Source organism: Megalobrama amblycephala, linkage group LG1, assembly GCF_018812025.1.
Source record: "Megalobrama amblycephala isolate DHTTF-2021 linkage group LG1, ASM1881202v1, whole genome shotgun sequence".
NCBI lineage: Eukaryota > Metazoa > Chordata > Actinopteri > Cypriniformes > Xenocyprididae > Megalobrama > Megalobrama amblycephala.
The window spans coordinates 11,062,554-11,074,420 of record NC_063044.1 but is presented as its reverse complement, the minus strand read 5'-3'; the positions used below and the strand labels follow the sequence as shown (position 1 = coordinate 11,074,420).

Below are 11,867 nucleotides of genomic sequence, written 5' to 3'. Positions count from 1 at the left end.
ATCAATACATCACGGTTGTTTAAACCAATAAGCTTTAAGCTGTGTCGTCAGCAAGTCGTTTCCCATCGTGCTTTTGGTCCGCGCAGTCAGTGGAGAGCAACTGCGCTCGACTGCAGAATCCGACACGTCCGCCTCGCACTCGCGAGAGGTTTTTGACACACGTCGGCATGACATCAGAGCAAGGCGGCCCACCCTCGGACACATTTCTAACCGGCATGCATCTCGCGGTGATCACCGGTGATCGGTTCTGCGCAGAATTTGCTCATCTCAAACAAGCCTAATAACTCCGGTCCTGCACGCGTGATATCGCGTTGTTTCCTTGTCACATCTCGCGTGTGTTTGGTTGTGAAACGTAGTTTGCGTGCCAGACAGAGTTGTCGGCGATTCTTCCTATTGTAAAGTCATGCAGTGTGAAACCCTCTGTCGCCGATCCATCGTGCAGTTTGAACACTGCAGCGACTGAATGCTGGCCAAGATAGTCATGCAGTGTGAAAAGAACAGTGACCCGACTACTTTGAAAATCGTGCAGTCTGAACTCGGCTTAAATATCACCTGTGATGAGTAATGTTAGTGCAGTGATTTTGGTTTTCTAAATTTATTTCATAAATAAATCCCTGTGAGGCGGTCTGAGGTAAAGTTAACGTTAAAATCTGAGACACAGTTTTATATTTTTATTTTAGTTATTTTAAGTGTAACGTTAACTGTTTAATGCTATAAACCGCAGAATAATCACTTAACGTATATTCGTTAAACGGCACCTGTAGTAGAGTGTTTGTTAATTTTAGACTCTGCCTGGCCTCCCTGAAGCTCACATGAACCATACTGAAAATTCAATAAAATCTATATAAAACGGTTAATCAGACACGGTTAATTACTTCACGGGTTGTTAACTTAAATTCTTTTGTAATGACAGCCAATGAACCAGCCAAATCAGTGATTCCCCCAACACCCTGTTCTCACTAGACTACTACTTTAATGTAAAGAGTAATTTCCTATTACTTCCTATGATAAGCAAGCATACTAAATCACAGAATATTTAAGTTCTCATTCTGTTTTATTTCAGAACTTAATTAACACATGGCTCAAACTTACAAAACATTGAGTCAAACAAGTTCTGTAGCTTTACAAAAGGAATATGAGTTTGTAGAAAGGCGCTATATAAAATAAACGTATTATTATGAATATCCAAAAACTTCTATAAAAATAAACAAATAAAATATTTTTAAAAATGTGTGCTTCGTCCTGCCTGCTTCCGCTGCTGCTTTAACCATCCTTGGCGGTGGCAAAGTGAAAGTGGTTTTCCAGCCTCAACACGCAGTTGCACGGAGTATTTTGCACCCACTGTCATGTAACACACCGGGAAACTGCTTCGCGCGGTCTTTTGCGCTTATTTTTATTGGCAAATGAGAATGATTTGTGTGCTTCATCATGGTTACATGGTTTGCAGATGATGTTCACGTCGCGTAATTACGTCACTTCACAAGGTTCCCATGGCAATAGGGGGAAAATAATGGCGCTTTACTAGTGTGAAGCAAAATATATGCTAGCCCCGCATATATTTTGCTTGCTGAAATCGGCAATTTATGCGGCGAAAGTGCGGCGTATTTGAAAAAAATGCGACCCCCGCATAAATATGCGGACGTTGGCTGATTATGCATGAAATCAGGCGATCGCATAATCGCGTTTTTCTGGAGGGACTTATAAGCAGGGGTGGGTATTAAATTAGTTTCTGACTTGTTCAGTACAAATACACTGTAAAAAAAATCCCGTTGTTTCTACGGAAAAATCCCGGCAGCTGTGGTTACCAGAACAATACTGTAAAAATGACATCAAACCGTAAACATACTTACGGAGTTACATGTGAATTTTACATTTTAATTATGTATATTTAACATTGGATTTCAGTACACTGTAAAAAAAAATCCCAGTAAAATTTACGGTAAAATAACATATTTCATTAACTGATATAATGTTAATTTACCAACCTAATGAAGTACTAATATCTGTTTTGTATCTTTATAATACACTGACAGTCACCAAACCCAGTGGTGATAAGAGTCACATGATGAATCAAAATTCATCACAAGCAGCTTTTCCACAAGCTGAGGAGGACAATACTAATATATAGAAGGTGCACACAGTGTCATTCACACACACACTAAACACCATCATGGTAACATGCATGACATTTTAAAAATGCAATAAACATTAATTTAACAACATTAGACATACATAAAACCCTAATGTACATAACTGATTAGAAAAAAATGAGAAAAACTAAGAAGAAACAGAGTTATTTCAACAAAAATATATCAAATGTGAAGTGTCACGCAGGGAATTGTGGGAATGTCAATTTACGGTTTTTCACTGTAAATTTTACAATGAATTGTTATTTTTCACTTTCAAAAACTGTGAATTTAACGGTATTTTACCGTAAAATTACATTAAATGTACCGTTAGATCTATTACAGTTATTCACCGTATATAGTACGGAAACTTTCTGTAAACCAATTAACAGTTTTTAACCGCAGCATTTTTACAGTCTTTTACTGTTAAAATCACGGTCATTTTTTACAGTGTAGATATAAGGTCCTGGACTAATGGTGCTGCTATCGGTATGTATGTAACGTTCAGTCATTAATTACCCTTTATATACAACCACATATCATTCAGATAATCTCCAGGTGGACTGCACGGGTCCAGAATCAAGAGATCATTCATCATGCAGACCATGTTCCAGGAGAAGCAGCGTATCCTGGGTGAACAACTAAGCCTCATTTTTCCGATATCACTTAGGTAAGACCAAATGGATTTAAAGTGATTTCAATCATGGGTCATTTGTTTCAGGTCTGCTTGATCATTTTGTTGTCCTGGATGTGAGAACATGGTCAAAAGGTGTGTCAATCAGCATCCAGCCATAAAAGCAGCCTTCTCGTTAAAAGGCTCAGGAGGACAAACGGGTAATTCACAGGGTTGAATTTCACAATTCAATTACTCACCGAGACAAGGTGTTGTTAATAATTCTGAATTTGAGGGGTCAGCAATTTTACTGTTTGATACATTTACACTTTTTATTTAATTCAGAATGAAATCATTGTGATTGATGAATCTGAATATAGTTGATGTATACATTTATTTAGAAATCGGATTTGATATTTTAAAATGCACTGTCTGTCCAAAATTACAGACTTTCCCGCTGTTTGTGCATATTAACCATCAACCTGTCATTGCTTCTTTTCTGTTTCAAAAAGCAGACTTTATATTTATCATTCCAGGTCCTGATTAGGAGACACAGAGAACATGAAGCTATGTGCTGTGCTGCTTATATTTATCAAGCAGTAAAAATGCTTAAAACTAAACAGAAGCATTTTGAAATTTTATGACAACAGTCATTTATTACACTGCATTCATTCAACAACAATGGTTAGTTTCGTGCGTCATTGCGTCATTTCTACATCATTCCACATGCTTTACACTTTCAAATTTCAGTTTTTAATCTGATCAAGTGTTTACATGTCCTATCGAACAGATTAGAAAAAGTTTAAACCACCCCTTACAATCAGAATGAAATTTTAAAATCTGATTTGGCACATTTATTCTGAATGACATGGTTGCATGTGACTTAAAGGGATAGTTCACCCAAAAATGAAAATTGTCATCATTTACTCACCCTCAGCTTGTTCCAAAGCTGTATACATTTCTTCTGTTAAAAACGTACTCGGTTACTAACGTAACCTCGGTTCCCTGAGATATGGAACGAGTACTGCGTATGGGGGAAAAGTCTCCCTTTTTCCCCGCTACTGAAGCCTTTTCAATAACGCAGTGTAACTGCACCGTCATTGGTTCACTCATAGACAAGTTGTTGAACCAATGGCGGCGTGGCTCAGCTGGGCGGCCTATGGGAAGAGAGTGCGCGAACATTCCCGTCAAAAGGGGCGGGGTAAAGTGCTATATAAGCGAGCGTTTCGCCATAGGCCATCAGGCCATATCGACTGAAGCGACGACCTAAGCCGCAGCCTCGTGGCACGGCAAGTAACGCAGTACTCGTTCCATATCTCAGGGAACCAAGGTTACGTTAGTAACCGAGTACGTTCCCTTTCGATATTTCACTCGTACTGCGTATGGGGGAACGAATTCAACCGCGCCGTGCCACGGCTGGGGAACGACAGAACTTGAACGGGCACCATAAGGGGCCAGGGACAAGTGAAGGCCGAAGCCGCCGTACCCTGTTACACTACGGAGGTGAAAACTCCTGGGTTTGTGTTGTGCAAAAAGCGGAATACTTAAGGGCCGCGAATTTACACTGAAAGGACCTGAGCATGTAAGGTCGGAACGTCCAACTGGTAGAATCTGACAAATGTCTTTGATAGAGACTCCACTGGACCAGGCCCATGATGAAGCCATGCCTCTAGTGGAATGGGCTCTAACTCCGATGGGGCAAGTAGCGCCTGCAGAGGAGTAAGAAAGAGCTATGGCGTCAACGATCCATTGTGATAGACGTTGTTTTGAGACCGGAGACCCCTTGGTGCGGCCACCAAAACAAATGAATAGCTGATCAGACTGCCGGAAAGGCTGTGACCGCTCGATGTAGACACGCAAAACCCTAACGGGGCATAGTGATTCTAGCCCTGGCTCGTCCGATGAACGGGGAAGCGCAGAGAGTGAGATCACCTGTGCTCTGAACGGCGTAGAGAGCACCTTGGGAACATAGCCAACCCTTGGTTTAAGAACGACCTTGGAGTCGTTAGGCCCGAATTCAAGGCATGCAGGGCTCACAGAGAGTGCCTGCAGATCGACAACGCGTTTAACCGACACCAATGCAAGTAGCAGGGCGGTTTTAAATGTTAAGGGCTTGAGGCCTGCTAGACGTAATGGCTCAAAAGGAGGACCTTTAAGAGCCCTGAGGACCAAAGAGAGGTCCCAGGGGGGAACGGTGAGGGGACGAGGAGGATGCAATCGCCTGGAACCCCTCAGAAACTTAATAATCAAGTCGTTCCATCCTACTGATTGTCCAGCAATGGGCGAGTGAAACGCCGCAATGGCTGCTACGTAAACCTTGAGTGTGGAGGGGGCCCGCCCCGAGTCCAGACGCTCTTGGAGGAAGGTTAGTATGGAAGATACTTCACATTCCTCCGGGTCTATGCTGCGTGTAGAACACCAGCTAACAAATACCACCCACTTCTGGGCGTAGAGATGTCTCGTGGATGGAGCTCTTGCCTGTGAAATGGTATCTAACGTTCCTGGGGAGGTCAGACGGCTCCCGTCGAGGATCCACAGATGTAGAGCCCAAAGCTCTGGCTGTGGGTGCCAGATTGTTCTGTTCGCCTGAGAGAGGAGGTCCCGTCTCAGGGGGATTGGCCAGGGGGCTTTCGTGGAAAGCCGAAACAGCTCTGAGGTCCAAATCTGGCTCCTCCAAAGTGGGGCCACCAACAGAACTTTGTGTCCATCCTCTCTGACTCGTCTGATGACCTGAGGGATCAGGGCGATCGGAGGAAAGGCATAAAGAAGGATATTGGGCCAGATGTGTGCCAATGCGTCGTCTTTCTTCGAAAAATAAATTGGGCAATGAGAGTTGTCTTCTGAGGCAAAGAGGTCCACCTCTGCTCTCCCGAAGAACTCCCATATGGTTTGAACAGTCTGGGGGTGGAGCATCCACCCGTCCGAGGGGATGTTGTTCCGAGACAGCATGTCTGCTCCCAGATTGCTCTTCCCAGGTATATGAGTCGCCCTGGGCGACCGAACCCTTGGGGAAGCCCATTCCAGAAGGCGCTGCGCCAGAGTGCATAAGCGGCTGGACGAAAGACCCCCCTGGCGATTTATATATGAGACCACTGTCATGCTGTCCGATTGGACTAAGACGTGGCGACCCGTCAGACAAGAATGGAAGGCCTGGAAGGCTCCTATCACTGCCAGTAATTCGAGGCAGTTGATGTGAAGGTGGCTTTCCTCGTGTGTCCACGAGCCGAAGGCCGGACTGCCCTCGCACAGGGCGCCCCAACCTGAGTTGGATGCGTCTGTCGAGAGAACCGTCCTTCGTGTTACCGCCTGCAGGGGTACTCCTAGAGTGAACCAAGTGGGGTTCATCCAAGGTTTCAGAGCCGTTATACAGGCCTGATTGACCTTGAGGCGAAGGCGTCCGTGACGCCAAGCGTAGGGAGGGACCCGGGTTTTCAGCCAGTACTGCAGGGGCCGCATGCGAAGCAGGCCAAGCTGGAGAACTGGGGAGGCGGAAGCCATGAGCCCTAGCAACCTCTGGAAGAGCTTCAGAGGGAGGTAGGCCTTGTTCTTGACGGAAGCCGCGAGCTGCTGAATGGCCAGAGTGCGCTCTGGTGAGACTACGGCCGTCATGCGGACCGAGTCGAACACTGCACCCAGGAACGAGATACGTTGAGTGGGGAGCAGTGAGCTCTTGGCTAGGTTGACCCTGAGACCCAGGCACTGTAAGTGGCTGAGGAGCACGGATCTGTGGTATTCTAGTTCTGAACGCGAGCTGGCCAGGATGAGCCAGTCGTCGAGGTAATTCAAAACTCGTATTCCCATCTGCCTCAGAGGGGAAAGAGCAGCGTTCATGCACTTCGTGAAAGTGCGGGGAGCCAGGGAGAGCCCGAAGGGGAGGACCGTGTACTGATAAGCCACACCCTCGAATGCGAATCTCAAGAATCGCCTGTGATGGGGGGCTATCTGGATGTGGAAGTAAGCGTCTTTCAGATCCAGCGAGCAAAACCAATCCTCGTGGCAAATCTGCGCGAGGATCTGCTTCAGCGTCAGGACTTTGAACTTTCACTTCATAAGGGAAAGGTTCAACAACCTGAGGTCCAAAATGGGCCTGAGACCGCCATCTTTCTTTGGTACCAGAAAGTAGCGGCTGTAAAAGCCCGACTCGCTCTCTGGAAAGGGAACTGTTTCTATAGCCCCTTTCTTCAGCAGAGCTAAAACCTCGCTCTCTGGAAAGGGAACTGTTTCTATAGCTCCTTTCTTCAGCAAAGCTAAAATGTAGTACTGAAGCGGCTTGGCCTGCTGAGGCGTAGGCCCTTCCTGCCAGGGTGGAAGTCGTCCTGCAGGGCTTGGATGGGAGGGCTCTCTTCGTCTTCCACCCCACAGCCGCGGGAGGACAGAGGTGAGCGGCCACTGCTTCGGGCCGAGTAAGGGGCGCGCCACGACTTTGTGAGTTCCTCGTGAACTTCTGGGAAGAACGGGGCGGAGCGCTGGCGAGGGGCCTGACGACGACCTGGGAGGAATCACTCGTCCAGGCGGCTCCGCGATGGCTCCTCTGGGGGGGCCCAGTCGAGGTCGAGATCTTCAACGGCCTTGGACAGGACACGGAAGAGCTCGGCGTCAATGCCCGTACCGTGGTCGATGGGCTCCAAGGAAGACAGGGGGGCGGGGTCGTCCAACTCGCCAACCCAGGCTTCTGGCTCAGAGGCTGCCATAGACATGGAGTCGAAGAGGGGCTCTTCGTCGGATCCACCAAATGAGACGAGGTCGCTCGCATCTGCTGAGGGACGCTGGTCAGGGCTGGAGAACAAGACGGGGGATTGCTCTCTGTTGGGAGAGGGCGAGGCACGCGGGTGCTGAGCCGGCGTGGGCTCGCCCATCTCCGTGCGCTGAACCGCTCTGCCCCGCGGTCTCTCCCTCACAGGAAGCGGCGGGTTGTTCTAGCTTGAAGAAGGCGGCCCGCGAGCACAGAGACGCGAGACTCATGCACACGCAGTGCGGGCATGAGCCGCCGACTCGTCGTGCCCATCTCCTTCGTGCAGAGGGGCTCTGCACATACCACAAGAGTGGTGTGGCATTTAGAAATGCCGTGCGCCGTGAAAACGGCGATTGGGAGGCTCTAACGGCGAGGGCCGGTGCTCGAAGCGGTGAAAACCGCTGGAAAGATGCTCTGAAAGCGGTTAATATAACCGCGGGAGGACGCTTAGAAGGGCGCGGCGGATGGCGGCAGGAGACCCGCTGAGAAGCGGCCGGTAGCAGGAAGCGGGAGGCGGCGGCTCGTCGACGGCACGAAGGCGGCAGTCGGCGAGGGCGCGGGCGCTGCGGGAATCCGGCGAGTCGGCTGGGTCCACTGCAGGGCCTTTTCTACGGCGGCGGAGCATCTTCTCAGGCGGCGAGCTTCTTTCCCGGCGAGCAGGCTTCGGCGAGGATCAGCGAAGAGAAGTTCAGTTGTCGCTGAAGGAGAAAGGACTGATGGCCTATGGCGAAACGCTCGCTTATATAGCACTTTACCCCGCCCCTTTTGGCGGGAATGTTCGCATGCTCTCTTCCCATAGGCCGCGCAGCTGAGCCGCGCCGCCATTGGTTCAACAACTTGTCTATGAGTGAACCAATGACGGTGCAGTTACACTGCGTTATTGAAAAGGCTTCAGTAGCGGGGAAAAAGGGAGACTTTTCCCCCATACGCAGTACGAGTGAAATATCGAAAGGGAACCACCATTGACTTCCATAGTTTTTTTTTTCTACTATGGAAGTCAATGTTGGCCCAAAGCATTCATTTTTTGGTGAACTATCCCTTTAATTCGACTGTCCGATTACAAATGAATTATTAGGGTCCATGTAAATAGTCCCAAATTATACACAATCACATCACATAGGCTGCTTGGCAACCCTATAACTTTTTTTAAATCTGAAGCTATAGCAGCAACATTAGCTGTGTTTACATGGGCTCTAATAATCAGACTTTAATCAGACTAGTAGCACAGATGGAATAAAAAGTCACATGTAACCACATTAGTTGAAATGAATTGGCCGGGTCCAATTGACATTTTTTTTTTAATTTGTTCGATACTATCAAATAAAATCCAAAATCTCCTTCCTCTCATCATCTCATCCGCAAGCTTCTTGTTTTGGGCGTTGAAAGGGGCAGTTTTACTGCTTGATAAATATAAACAGCATGGCACAAAGCTTAATGTGCTCATCGTCTCCTAATTAGGACCCATAATAGATAAATGTTAAGTCTGTTTTTAAAACAAAGAAAAGCTGTGTAGTGCAGTCGTGCAATGTACCAACTGCTTTGACATGATTATCGGGTTAACTAACTTGTATGCAAGGGCTCACAAACTACTGAGTGTTCGAACTTACAAAGTGTACGCCTGCCTAAAGGGTTAGTTCACACAAAAATGAAAAAAAAATGACTCACCCTTATGTCATTCCAAACATGCAAGAATGTGTTGTTCATCTTCGAAACATAAGTGAAGATATTTGAATGAAATCTGAGAGTTATCTCCCTCAATTTACAGACCATGCAACTAACACTTTGACACTTCAAAAAGTTCACAAAGAGATTGTAAAACTGATCCATATGAATGGAGCAGTTTAGTCCAAATTTTCTGAAGAGACTTGTTCGCTTAATGCAATATACAGTTTGAGTTTAGACTTATTTACATATAAACATTAATTTGCGAACATAAATGGAAGCTCAACTGTACTTATTTGTATGCACTTGTGTATTAAATTTGTTCATTATATAAAGTGATCGAGTTTATTCAGAAAATTTGGACTAAACCTCTCAATTCATTAGATTAGATTTACGATCTGTATGAACTTTTGTTTTAAACATCAAAGTGGCAGTTGTGTAGACTGTCAATGGAGGGACAGAAAGCTCTCAGATTTCATTAAATTATCTTTATTTGTGTTTTGAAGATGAACGAAAGTCTTAACAGGTTTGGAACGATATGAATTCATGTCATGATAAAAACAAATAATGTTGTAACTTACAATATATACATGATATTTTAATGATTTCAAAATACTATCAAAAATGTAAAAAAAAATCATCAATTCATTTAGGCTACATGAAATATGCCCTTACTGTATTTTTTCTTAAAATATTTTTTTCGTGCTTTCGTGTACAGAAAGATGTATTTTTTGAGGAGGCTGCAACAAGGACTAAAGCCAGGGACACACTTAACGACTGTAAGGCCGATTATAAATGTAATTTGATACTTTCAACTGATCTTGCCCAAACACGTCGAATCAGAGCTGTTCAGTTGCGTTCAGTCTGTTTATAATCTGTAAGTATTTAAATCCACTTCAGTCGTTCAGTGTGTCCCCAGCTTGAAGGAGTCAGCAGTGAGGGAAGTAATCGTTAAAATGTAAGTTCTTTGAGAATTTGTGCACTGTTTATTATCTAAATGTAATAATGTACACTGCCAGTCAAAGATATTGAGATTTGGAATTGCAAAATTTAATTTATTCCTTTGACGGAAAATTTTCGACATCATTTTTCTAGTCTTCAGTGCCACTTGATCTTTGATCATTCTAATATGCTGAATTGATGCTCAGACATTTCTTTTGAAATGTGCTGCTTCATATTTTTGTGTTCTTGAGCATCAAATCATCATATTAGAATGATTTCTGAAGGATCATATGACACTGAAGACTGGAGTAATGATGCTGAAAATTCAGCTTTGATCACAGGAATAACTTACTTTTAAAAATAGATTAAAATAGAAAACAGTTAATAGTAAAACTATTTTAGAATATTAAAGTAAAACTACTTCACAATATTATTATTTTACTGTATTTTTTCATCAAATGCAGCCTTGGTAAGTAGAAAATACTGCTTTTAAAAGTAAAAATGCAACTTCTAACAATGTAATTCAACCTTTCAGCTGCCAGAGGAGGATGATGATGGCAGTGGTGACCAAGGTGACTGTGCAGCTCAGGATGAAGAAGAGGAGGAACAAGTTAAACATGCTTTACTCATATCTTTCTAACAAACAATAAACCTGACTACAATAACTACTACAATAATTATTTTTTTTTTGCTTCCAGTTTGCCAAAATCCAAAGTGAATATACAGAGACCAACCTCCTATCCTTGCCTCAGAAGAACCTGAGAAAGACACCCTTCCTCTTCTCTCACAGCTCTCCATCATCTACCTCTGCAACACTGTTGGAAAGAGTGTTCTACACAGCTGAGGACACCGTAATGAGAGATCTCAAATTCTTCCTGAGAAAGTCCACATGTTCATTTTCTTGAACAAAAACTGTACATATATTTTTGGGTGGGCCAAAATATTATTTGAAGAAATGCTAAAAATCTCTATATTGTTGTTTATACATATCTTTTACTCTTTATGAATGTCATCTTCTGGATTTTTTTAGCTTTTGAGAAGCTCAAGGACTGTATGTCTTTGGTAATTGTGATATTGTCTGGCAGTAAAGCAGTATTAAAGCACATTACCTCAGTATATTTGTAGCAGCTGCCTCATACAGGACACTTAGGAAATGATTTATTTTTTGCAAATAAAGTAATAAAATATCTGCTGAATCTTTTTCATATCTTTGTCATTTTTGTGCCAAATTATGGATAGTAGTAATCATAAGAGTATCTATAAATATAATTGATAAAAATCATTATTTAACTATACCCATCTAATGATAAAACACTTTGTCAATTAAAAGAATAAAACATATTAATCACTGGTTACATTTATTTATTGATTGTATTGTTTGATCTATGAATTTGTTCAATTTATGAATTCATGTGTTCAATTTTCTGTACTCATAACTTGATAACACTTTACATGGTTGAAACATGGTTACATGGTAATGTTCAAATGTATTGGCTTAGTAATTGTACAAAGTAACAATGCTGATGATTTCATGGATGCAGTGTGTTTCTAGCCATTTTCTATCAGAATTTAATGAGGGTTTCTATTGGTTTCCACTACATATTTTGATCTGCAAATGTATTAACCAAAGCAATACAATTCCCTATAACAATTAGAATTTATAAGGTTTTATGGCAGAGAATGAAGTGTTTATCAGTTCTGCATGGATTTCAAGGTTATGGACGGTGCACATCTCCATTCCCTGGAGTAAAGGTGAGAAGCAGATTTTAAGATAAAGGTCGAGGTGGTATTT

General features: G+C 43.7%; 1 long non-coding RNA gene across 3 annotated transcripts; it reads left to right on the top strand.

The window, feature by feature from the left end:
- Positions 1-554: 554 nt before the first annotated feature.
- Positions 555-11,356, top strand: LOC125262793. Of its 3 annotated transcripts, XR_007183610.1 has the most exons (5): positions 555-1,710; positions 2,674-2,759; positions 2,848-2,960; positions 10,611-10,685; positions 10,774-11,348. It is a non-coding gene; the product is annotated as an uncharacterized LOC125262793 (long non-coding RNA). The 3 variants fall into 3 exon arrangements; XR_007183609.1 differs by lacking the exon at positions 555-1,710 and having other exon boundaries at positions 2,506-2,759; positions 10,774-11,356; XR_007183612.1 differs by lacking the exons at positions 555-1,710; positions 10,611-10,685; positions 10,774-11,348 and adding an exon at positions 9,852-9,959 and having other exon boundaries at positions 2,527-2,759.
- The last annotated feature ends 511 nt before the right edge of the window (positions 11,357-11,867 follow it).